The 11706-nt window shown below is 42.2% G+C and overlaps 1 pseudogene; it reads left to right on the top strand.

Moving 5' to 3' along the window:
• Positions 1-221: 221 nt before the first annotated feature.
• LOC105555125 overlaps positions 222-11706 on the top strand; it is a 26075-nt pseudogene continuing 14590 nt past the window's right edge.

The raw sequence follows: 11706 nt of genomic DNA, 5'->3' as shown, positions 1-11706 counted from the left end.
TGGGAGGCTGAGGCAGGGAGATCTCTTGAGCCCAGGATGTCAAGGCTGCAGTGAGCCATGTTCATGTCACTGCACTCCAGCCTGGGTGACTGAGTGAGACCCTGTCTCAAAAAAAAAAAAAAGAAAAATGAAAAAGAAAAGAAAGAGGAAAAAACCCACCATCAATTAAGCCATGATTACCATTAATTATAAGCATGCATTACCATTTCAGAGATGTTAAAATGGGGGACAGGGTATGACAACAACCTTGCAACTGGACTAAATGCCACTGAATTGTTCATCTTAATTTTACGTTAGGTAGATTTCATGTCAATAAATTATTTTTTAATGTGAAAAAATATGCATCTTAGAAACTATAACATATAGTATTATTCCTCTTTGTATGTTTGCAGGGTATAAGGTGAAGCAACTTGTTCTAAGGGAACATTGTGACATATCCTAGAACACTGGACCTCCAGAAATATCACTGAGATGTGTTTTCATGGGATTTGTAGTTTGTTCTTCAGTGTACCTGGGGGATTGTCTCCAGGACCCCTGTGTATACACAAATCCATGCATACTCAAGTCCTGCAGTTGGGCCTGCAGAACCCGTGCAGGCCGGGCACGGTGGCTCATGCCTGTAATCCCAGCACTTTGGGGGCCAAGGCGGGCGGATCACGAGGTCAAGGGATCGAGACCATCCTGGCCAACATGGTGAAACCCCATCTCTACTAAAAATTCAAAAATTTTTTAATTTTTTTGGTTACATGTAACTGTAGTCCCAGCTACTTGGGAGGCTGAGGCAGGAGAATTGCTTGAACCCGGGAAGCAGAGGTAGCAGTGAGCCGAGATCACGCCACTGCACTCTAGCGTGGCAGTAGAGTGAGACTCCATCTCAAAAAAACAAACAAACAAAAAACAAAAGAACCCATGCATAAGTAGACACCTGCAGTTCAAACCCGTGTATTCAAGGGTCCACCGTACTTTATTTCAGTGAATCTAAGTTGCTTTGACCCTAGTGCATTCTTGATTTGCCAGAAGGTGTCGGAACTATCACTTGTATTTCCTCCTGCTGACAGTGATTTTAAGAAGTCATGCATTAGCCACATCAGGGGAAGAGGAGCCATTTCTGCTGGCAGGAGAGAGGCTCAAGAGGGTAGAATCTGGGATGGCTTGAGTTATCTAAATGCCTTCTTTTCTGATCAGAACCCCAGCATTCACATGAGAGACCTGGCAGTGTGTGAATTTCACTCATACTGTGCTCCAGCAATTATCAGTATCACATTTCAAATTTCAGTTCCAGCTATAATCAGCTCCACGACTGCAAGAGATAAATTATTTTTATCATACACATAGAAAATCAATGATTTGAGACTTATCTTGAGCCAAATTTTAGGGTATTGAGCCTATCAGTCTTTTTTTTTTAGTCTGACCAGAATAGTTAACAGAAACCCCTCTTCACTGCACAGTTCACAAATTCCCTCTGCCCCCGCCTCCCATCACATTCTGTGAGAAAAATTACTTGGTTCCCCAAAGTTTTGCCTTCAAGGAATCTATCATTCAGGGTAATAATCAATTGAAGGTGGTAATCTATTCTCTGCAAGCCAAATGCTATCTTTAAGTTTAGCTAGATTTTTACTGCCCAAACCTAAATACCAAATTCATGCCTTTCTGATACCAATTCCTGTGTCAGCTACAAGTCATAGTTCTTAGTTATATTTTCCAGGAAGTACAAGCAGCCAAAATTGTTCCAAAAAGAGTTGGAGAACCAGATAGAGCAACAACCACAGAAAAACAAGAATGAGTTACAATTTTGAAAGGTAACCGACTGAAAATTATAAATGGGTGAGTCCTAGTTGACCTTCAAGTAACAGATTATTGTTAATTCAAGTCAACTTTCTTTTCTTTTCTTCTCTTTTCTTTTCTTTTCGATGGAGTCTCGCTCTATTGCCCAGGCTGGAGCCCAGTGGTACGATCTTGGTTCACTGCAACCTCTGCCTCCCGGGTTCAAGAGGTTCTCCTGCCTCAGCTTCCCGAGTAGCTGGGATTATAGATGCCTGCCACCACGCTTAGCTAATTTTTGTATTTTTAGTAGAGACGGAGCTTCATCATGTTGGCCAGGTTGGTCTTGAACTCCTGACCTCAAGTGATCTGCCCACCTCAGCCTCCCAAAGTTCTGGGATTATAGCCGTGAGCCACCGTGCCCAGCCTATTAAAGTTAACTTTAGAGCAGCAGTCCCCAACCTTTTTGGCACCAGGGACCGGTTTCGTGGAAGACAATTTTTCTACAGATGGATGGAAGGACGGGGTGGGGATGGTTTCAGAATGAAACTGTTCCACCTCAGATCATCATCAGGCATTAGATTATCTTAAGGAACACGCAACCTAGATCCCTCGCATGCGCAGTTCACAACAGGGTTCGTGCTCCTTTGAGAATGTGATGCCACTGCTGATCTGACAGGAGGTGGAGCTCAGGCGATAATGCTCGCCCGTCTGCCGGTACCAGTCCATGGCCTGAGGGTTAGGGACCCCAGCTTTAGAGCATATTAGTTAAAATTTTTCTCAGCTTATGAAAATAGCATAATATAAATACCAGAGCCTATCAAGAGGGCCTTTGAAGAATATGTAATTCTCATCTTATGTAAACTATTTAAGAAAGTAAGGGCCGGGCACAGTGGCTCACACATGGATTGCCAGCACTTTGGGAGGCCAAGGCAGGAGAATCATTTGAGGCCAGGGGTTCAAGACCAACCTGGGCAACATGGCAAGACCCTGTCTCTACAAAAAAAAAAAGTAAAAAAAGTAAAAATTAGCCAGGCATGGTGATATGCACCTGTAGTCCTAGCTACTCAAAAGGCTGAGGCAGGAGGATTGCCTGAGCCCAGGACATGGACACTGCACTCCAGGGCAACAAAGTAAGACCCTGTCAAAAAAAAAAAAAAAAAAAGAGAAAGAAAAAAAGAATGTAAGAAAAGATGGAATGCCACCCAGCACAATTTCCTGACTAGTATATCATGAAACCAAAGCCAGACCACAGGAAAAAAAAAAAAAAAAAAAAATCTCATTTATGAACAATAAAACAAAAGTCCTGAATAAAATGTTAATAAATTACATGTAGCATGGCCGGGCACAGTGGCTCACACCTGTATGGCCAGCACTTTGGGAAGAGGGAGGATTGCTTGAGGCCAGGCATTTGAAACCAGCCTGGGCAGCATAAGCAGGACCCCATCTCTACAAAACTTTTTTTTTAAACTTAGCCTGGTATGGTGGCACGCATCTGTAGTCCCAGCTGCTTGGGAGACTGAAGCAGGAGGATCTCTTCAGCCTAGGAATTGGAGGCTGCAGTGCACTGTGATTGTGCCACTGCACTCAGCCTGGGTGACAGAGCAAGACCCTGTCCCAAAAAGCAACAACAACAAATTAAATATAACAGTGTATTAAAAGAACAATTCAGCCAGGCATGATGGCTCATGTCTGTAATCCCAGCACTTTGGGAGGCTGAGGCAGGTGGATCAGTTGAGGTCAGGAGTTGGAGACCAGCCTGGCCAACATGGTGAAAACTCATCTCTACTAAAAATACAAAAATTGGCCGGGTATGGTGGTGTGTGCCTGTAATCGTAGCTACTCAGGAGGCTAAGGCAGAAGAATCACTCAAACCTGGGAGGCAGAGGTTGCAGTGAGCTGAGATCGCACCACTGCACTCCAACCTGGGTGACAAAGCGAGACTCTGTCTAAAAAAAAAAAAAGAACAATGCATCAAGTGTAAGGAGGATTTATCCCAGCTTTCTAAAATGGTTCGCATTAGAATATATGTATTTATTAATGATGTAAACATAAAAAACACAATTATCTGAATAAATTAAATGCACATTAATAATATAAAAGAAGAAAAACTCTCCTAGCAAACTAGGGAAAAATGCTTAATTGATACATGTTTTGTTTTTTATAAAACAATGATAAAAACCTACAGCAAATGTTAGGTAATGGTGAAACAATAGAAGCTTTCCAACTGGAGTTAGAAAGTAAGATGAGAATGTCCTTTACCACTACTGTTCAGAATGGCACCAGATGTTCTCTCTAATTCAAGAAGAGAAAGAAGGCCCTAAGAAGCATAAACATTAGAAAAAAAGAGACAAATTGTGATTATTTGCAGATGACACTATCGCTTATATAGAGAAACCTAAAAAAATCAATTGACAAACCATTAGAACTAGTAAGAGGATTCAGCAAGGTGACCACATACAAGATCAATGTACAAAATCAATAGCTTTCCTATATAACAGCAATAACCAATTAGAAAATGTAATCGAAAGTAAGATCCCATTCACCATAGCAACAAAAACTATTAAGCACCTAAGAATAAACCTGAAAATAGAATTTATTTGAAGCCCTTGGGAATAGTTCAACATTAGGAAAACCCAACAATCTAATTAATCACATCAATAAAATAAAATAGAAAACCACAGGCCGGGTGTGGTGGCTCACGCCTCTAATCCCAGCACTTTGGGAAGCCGAGGTGGGAGGAGTTCCTGAGCCCAGGAGTTCAAGACCAGCCTGGGCAACGTGATGAAAATCCATCTCTACAAAAAACACAAAGATTAGTCAGGCATGGTGGTATACACCTGTAGTCCCAGCTAATTGGGAGGTGGAGATGGGAGGATGACTTGAGCCCAGGAGGCAGAGGCTGCAGTGAGCTGAGATTTTGCCATTATACTCCGGCCTGGGTGACAGAACCAGCCCCTGTCTCCAAAAAAAAAAAAAAAATTGAAAACCACACAATTACATTTTACGGCAGTGGTGAAAATTCAAGAACCATTTCTAGTAAAAACACTAAGTAAAACAGGAGAAAAAGGACATTTCCTAATCATGATAAAGAGTTGTGTGTGTGTGGTTTTGTTTTCAGACACTAAGAGCAAATGTATTAATTGGCTAAATATTAAAGGCATTGCCATTAAAGACAAAAACAATGCAGGGACCATCACCATCCCTCAAAACTGTTTTGTGTTAAAATGAAACAGAGGATTTGACAGGGGGAATAAAAGCTTCATATAATAGACCCTTTTCAGGGTTTGCCATGTGTCTTCTATAAACAAGACTACTTTGATTTTATATTCCACATAGGATGGAAATTGAAATTTCACCCAGAGACAGAGGCTGATCAAAAGGTCTTTCCTCCTTTTCCCTATCAAAGCCATTGCCGAGCACTCACACTGCTCTTGTCCTCTGATTGAAGGAAAGAATGTTTAATTGTCCAAGAAGTCCTAAGACCCAGAGCTGCTTTTGCTTCTGTAGCAGTGGGGTCAGACCGGAGATGGGTGCCTGAAATGCTGCTAAGAACCTGTGGGCATAGGCCAGGTGCGGTGGCTCACGCCTGTAATCCCAGCACTTTGGGAGGCCGAGGTGCGTGGATCACCTGAGGTCGGGAGTTCAAGACCAGCTTGACCAACATGGAGAAACCCCGTCTCTACTAAAAATACAAAATTAGCTGGGCGTGGTGGCACGCACCTGTAATCCCAGCTACTTGGGAGGCTGAGGCACGAGAATTGCTTGAACCTGGGAGGTATAGGTTGCGGTGAGCCGAGATCACGCCATTGCACTCCAGCCTGGGCAACAAGAGCAAAACTCCTTCTCAAAAAAAAAAAAAAAAAAAAGAATCTGTGGACACAAACAGCTGCCAAAAAAATGGAGATGAGGTTGTGATTACTTTCTCACGCTCAGAAAGTATAGGCATGTTTTGAAATCCTGTCCCTCTTACCTTGTTCTGTATACTATGAGCTAGGCTTGTTCTTTTTTCTTTTTCTTTTTGAGAAAGGGTCTAGTTCTGTTGCCCAGGGTGCATGGAGTGGGGTAATCATAGCTCATTGCAATTTTGAATATTTGGGCTCAAGCCCAAATCCTCCTGCCTCAGCCTCCTGAGTAGCTAGGACTACAGGTGTGCACCACCACACTCAGCTAATTTAATTATTTTTTATAGAAACAGAGTCTCACTATGCTGCCCAGGCCGGTCTTAAACTCCCGGCCTCAAGTGATCCTCCCACCTCAGCCTCCCAAAGTGCTGGGATTTAGACATGAGCCACCACACCCGGCCAGCTTATTCTTTAAAAAAAACAAAACAAAACAAAAAACACTGAGATGGGTTCTAAACAAAGTTATCTGGGGGTCTTTCTAGCAGGGGGTGACCTGAAGTTACATGTTTGCCTCCCGTCTCTAGGCAAGAGCACACACACCTTACTCCAGAGCGAAAGGCCCGAGTACGCTGGAGAGAACAGGGGAGTTGTTTGTATCCCTCCATATCCCCTCATGAAAACCGAGTACCGGAAACACTTTTTCTATTTTATAAATGAAGTGTTACCTGATTCTAGAATGACAAATAAAACCAATTGAGATCTTTAAAGAAAATCGTTGTGGGGATGAGATTCTAAATAAAAAAAAGGAAAAAAGGAGAGTGCCGCCAGTTGAGTTCCTTGGAAGCAGACTCTGAAACAGAGCAGCGCAGTGGAAGTTTATTAGGGCGTACTCTCAGTATCAGCACCTGTGGAGGGAAAAAGAAAAGCATGACTGGGCAAAGGGGGAAGTGTGACAGTGACTGAAGTCCCAATGAGGCCTTCCTTGATCCCATGGGTAGAATGACCCTTCAGAATTGTCTGTCCCCAGATGGGGTGAGGAGCCCAGGCCCTTATCTTCCCATGTCAACCAGCCATCAGTTGTGAGCAGTCCTGAGAAGGAGGCTATTCTTGAGTAAGGTAACTCTATTCGGTGAAACAATTTTAGCTTTCAGCTGCTGGGGAGACAGATCCATGTGGCATAGAACCCACCAAGCAAAGTAACAAGGACAGAAAAGGAAAAAAAAAAAAAAAGATGCATGTGATTTTTTCAACAAACCAGGGGACAAAATATCCCCCACAAACCTTAGAATATGAGCTGGTGCAACCAAACTGCAGAAGGACCTGTGCAGTATCATCAACAGTGAAGGAGGAGGCACAGAGAAGCCAAAGGCTGAATTTAGAAATCACCAGCAAGTACTCACCTGTGAAAGGAAGGAGCCCACTCAGACTGGAGACCTTGGCTGGTGAAACGGAACAGTCACAGCTGGAGGCGGCTATGCATGTTCTGGTTTTCAGGTGAGTACAGTGGGAGTACTGGAAGGCTTGAGGGAAGCAGGGCAGCCCGGGTCCTCAATGCTCCAGAAAATCTCCAGAGAGAAACCTGAAGCCCTCACTCACTGAGGAAAATCTAAGTGAATAGTGTACAAATAGACCTGAACAGATAGCCTGGAGATGAAGGAGAAAGAAAGTGTAGATACCTGTTGGCAACAGAACAGGAGGGATACATATCCAAGACTATTGGCAAGGTGGCTACATTGGGCAAATATATTTCTTTTTTTTTTTTTTTTTGGAGACAGAGTCTCGCTCCATGCCCCAGACTGGAGTGCAGTGGCATGATCTTGGCTCACTGCAACCTCCATCTCCTGGGTTCAAACAATTCTCCTGCCTCAGCCTCCTGAGTAGCTGGGATTACAGGTGCGTGCCACCACACTAGCTAATTTTTGTATTTTTAGTAGAGACAGGGTTTCACCATGTTGGCCAGACTGGTTTCAAACTCCTGATCTCAGGTGATCTGCCCGCCTCAGCCTCCCAAAGTGCTGAGATTACAGACATGAACCTCTACACTGGCCTGTAATGTAATATTTTTAAATGAACAAAGGAAATTAAGAAAATAATAGAAGCTATGAAAGAGTGATACAAAGTTAACATTTTAAAGCTCACTCAGAGTGGGTCAGCAGTAAGAAGACATAAAGAGAAAACAGAGCTTAGAAAAGAAAGAAAAGAATTAGAAATAACAGAAAAATGTTTCAGAAATAAAGACTAAACTGGAAGGAACAAAAGAATAATAAATAGCACTAAAAATTACACATAGTAAACAGAGGATGGAAACGAGAAAAAAGAAAGGAATCAAGGCCTGTCCCAGTGGCTTGTGCCTGTAATCCCAGCACTTTGGGAGGCCAAGGCTGGCAGATCACTTGAGGCCAGGAATTCGAGACCAGCCTGACCAACATAGTGAAACCCTATCTCTACTAAAAATACAAAAAAAAAAAAAAATTAGCTGGGCATGGTGGCGCACACCTGTAATCTCAGCTACTCGGGAGTCTGAGGCAAAGAATCACTTGAACCCAGGAGGCAGAGGTTGCAGTGAGCCAAGATCACACCACTGCACTCCAGCCTGGGTGACTCAGCAAGACTCTGTCTCAAAAAAAAAAAAAAAAAAAGTAAAGAAAAGAAAAAAGAATCAAATGAAAATTAAGGAAGAAATAAGAAAAGGTTTGAGAGAAAGTGATATAGAGGGCAGGCAAACATGATTCAGAATGTCTATAACAGGAGAACTTGAAAAAGAAAGTCAAAGCAATAAAACAAAGCAACTGCTAAGAACTGTAATTCAAGAAAACATTCCTGGCATGTAAGAAGATATATTGAAAGGGCATACCACATAACTGATAAAATTAGCCTGGAATGATCAACACTGAGACATATACTAATAAAAGCATTGAACTTTTCTCCATTGCTCTTAATCACAGGAAGAAAAAAATTACTGAACTTTTTGATCTTTGGGCAGGAACTTAAAAAAAAAGAAAAAAGAAAAGAGGCCGGGCATGGTGGCTCACACCTGTAATCCCAGCACTTTGGGAGGCCAAGTGGGCGGATCACTTGAGGTCAGGAGTTTGAGACCAGCCTGGCCAACATGGTGAAAACCCGTCTCTACTAAAAATACAAAAAATTAGCTGGGTATCATGGTGGGCACCTGTAATCCCAGCTACTCAGGAGGCTGAGGCAGGAGAATCGCTTGAACCCGGGAGGCCGAGGTTTCATTGAGCCGAGCTGCACCACTGCACTCCAGCCTGGTCGACAGAGTGAGGCACCATCTCAAAAAAAAAAAAAAAATCAGATTTTCATCAGAGTTTTCAATGGAAACACTTTATGTCAGGAGACAATAAGGTGACATGCTTAAAATATTCAATAAAATGTAAGCCAAGCATTTTTATCCAGCTGAGCTGACCATACAGTACAAAGGCCATGGATAAACTGTGACGAACATGTAAGAACTCAGGAAATATTGTTCCCATGAGATTATTTCTGAGGAATCTACCAGAGAACAAGCTTCAGACATCAAGAAAAACCTGGATATGCTTCAAAATGAGGATTAGTGGTAAACATTGAATATATTTAATTGTAACACTAAAAGTAAATATTGAGGAGAAAGGTGACAGAATGGTGTATAATTGTTATATGCGCTGACAATGTAGATAAAGTGCATCTGTGACAAATGGCGGGGGGGCCGGGCGCAGCGGCTCACGCCTGTAATCCCAGCACTTTGGGAAGCCGAGGTGGGAGGATCACTGGAGGCTAGGAGTTCAAAAACAGCCTGGGCAACATAGCAAGACTCCATCTCTACAAAAATAAATGTGTATAAAAACAAATAGCCAAATGTGATGGCACACACCTGTAGTCCCAGCTACTTGGGAGACTGAGGCAGGAGGATCGTTTGAGCCCAGGGGTTCAAGGCTGCAGTGAGCTGATTCTGCCACTATACTCTAGCTTGGGCAACAGAGTGAGACTCTGTTTCTGGGGGAAAAAAAAAAAAAAAAAAAGGAGGGAGGGAAGAAGGGAGAATATATGAAAAATAGGATAAACTCGTCAATTGCTTTGTGGTTATAAAGAGGAAGTAATAATATATTACTTGACATAGATGTCAGGGAGAGGGAAGGGAAGATGAGGAAGTTGTCACTAGTTAAGAATTTTAGTATTTCTCAAATCAGGGAACTAACAGACCATTATCTTTAAGAAGATGGAAAATAGTATTTTGCAAATGTATTATTTTATTTATTTATTTATTTATTTATTGAGATGGAGAATTGCTCTGTCACCCAGACTGGAGTGCAATGGCTCGATCTTGGCTCACTGCAAACTCTGCCTCCCAAGTTCAAGTGATTCTCCTGCCTCAGCCTCTGGAGTAGCTGGGATTACAGGAACCCACCATCATGCCCAGCTAATTTTTGTATTTTTGTAGAGACAGAGTTTCACCATGTTGACCAGGCTGATCTTGAACTCCTGACCTCTGGTGATCCACCTACCTCAGCCTCCCAAAGTACTGGGATTACAGGCATGAGCCACTGTGCCCAGCCTGCAAATGTATTATTTTAAATGTAACAGAACAAAATATTAAACTCCCTAAATCCCAAGAGCAATATTTTTTAAAGGGCTAGAGAATGAGAGAGAGAAGATAGATGACCATGTAGTAAAATACTCCATGACTGAAAAAACAAGCACGTGGATTGATTTGTATCTATACTGTAAATGAGGCTAACTCACATATTATATAAAAGTATTTTCAAGTTGTCAGACAAAGCAAAGTCTAGCTTTATGCTATGTATAAGATACACCTAAAACAAAGAAATTAAACAAAGAAATTAAGAACATTTAAAAATAAAAGGAAGGACAAACACATACTAGGCAAAATGCAAAATACAGGCAGAAGTTATGATGCTGATACCTGTCAATATAGAATTGTGACCAAAGGGCATTAAAAAGAAAAAGGAGGACCTTTTTTTTTTTTTGAGACAGAGTTTCGCTCTTGTTGCCCAGGCTGGAGTGCAAGGTTTAAGTGATTCCCCTGTCTCAGCCTCCTGGGATAACAGGCGCCCGCCACTACTCCCAGCTAATTTTTGGTATTTTTAGTAAACATGGTCTTGAACTCCTGACCTCAGGTAATCTGCCCCCACTTAGCATCCCAAAGTGCTGGGATTATAGGCGTAAGCCACCCCGCCCGGCCAGGAGGTCCTTTTCATAATGTTAATGGATAAATGAACAATGGAGATACTACATATATATATAGTACACATACATAATGTATATACATACTCAATAACAACAATCAACTTTCATAAAAACTACAAGAGCTATAGACAAAGTAGAAGCACATTAGCAAGGGAAAATTTTAATACACACTCATTCCAAGACAAATCAAGTGGACAAAAAAGTGAATAAGAATTTAGAAAATCACATCTCTTTGATGCCGTATAGGCGAGCCCCAAAATTGGTGCTTAGCCCAGGAGGGTTCTTGGCTTTCCCCAGGAAAAAATTCAAGGACAAGAAGGTAGTCTTAGACAGCAATTTTTTATTGAGTGGTACTGCTCCTCTTGGAGCAAAGCTAATTCATAGGCAGTGTGCCCAAAGTCAGCAACTTATGGGTTGTTGGCAGTTGTATTTATACTCACTTATACCCACTTTTGATTACATGCAAATTAAGGGGTGGACTAATGCCAATTGATGGGGCAGGTTATTTAGAACTTTCTAGGAAAGGAGAGGTAACTTCCAGGTCATTTTCATGGCATTTGTAAGCTGTCATGGCACTAGTATGAATGTCTTATGCTAATGAGAAATGAGGGCAGCTAGGGATCCTTTTAGTCCTCATCTGCTTGTTTCCTTTCTTTCTTTCCTTTCTTTCTTCCTTTCCTTCCTTTTCTTCCTTTTCTCTTTTCTTTTCTTTTCTTTTCTTTTCTTTTCTTTTCTTTTCTTTTCTCTTTCGAGACAGGGTCTCACTCTGTCACCCAGGCTGGAGTGCAGTGGCGCCATCTGAGCTCACTGCAGCCTCCACCTCCCAGGTTCAAGAAATTTTCGGCCGGGCACGGTGGCTCAAGCCTGTAATCCCAGCACTTTGGGAGGCCGAGACGGG

This window comes from Mandrillus leucophaeus, unplaced genomic scaffold (genome assembly GCF_000951045.1).
Source record: "Mandrillus leucophaeus isolate KB7577 unplaced genomic scaffold, Mleu.le_1.0 Scaffold67, whole genome shotgun sequence".
Lineage (NCBI taxonomy): Eukaryota > Metazoa > Chordata > Mammalia > Primates > Cercopithecidae > Mandrillus > Mandrillus leucophaeus.
This window is presented reverse-complemented; position numbering and strand designations above follow the sequence as displayed.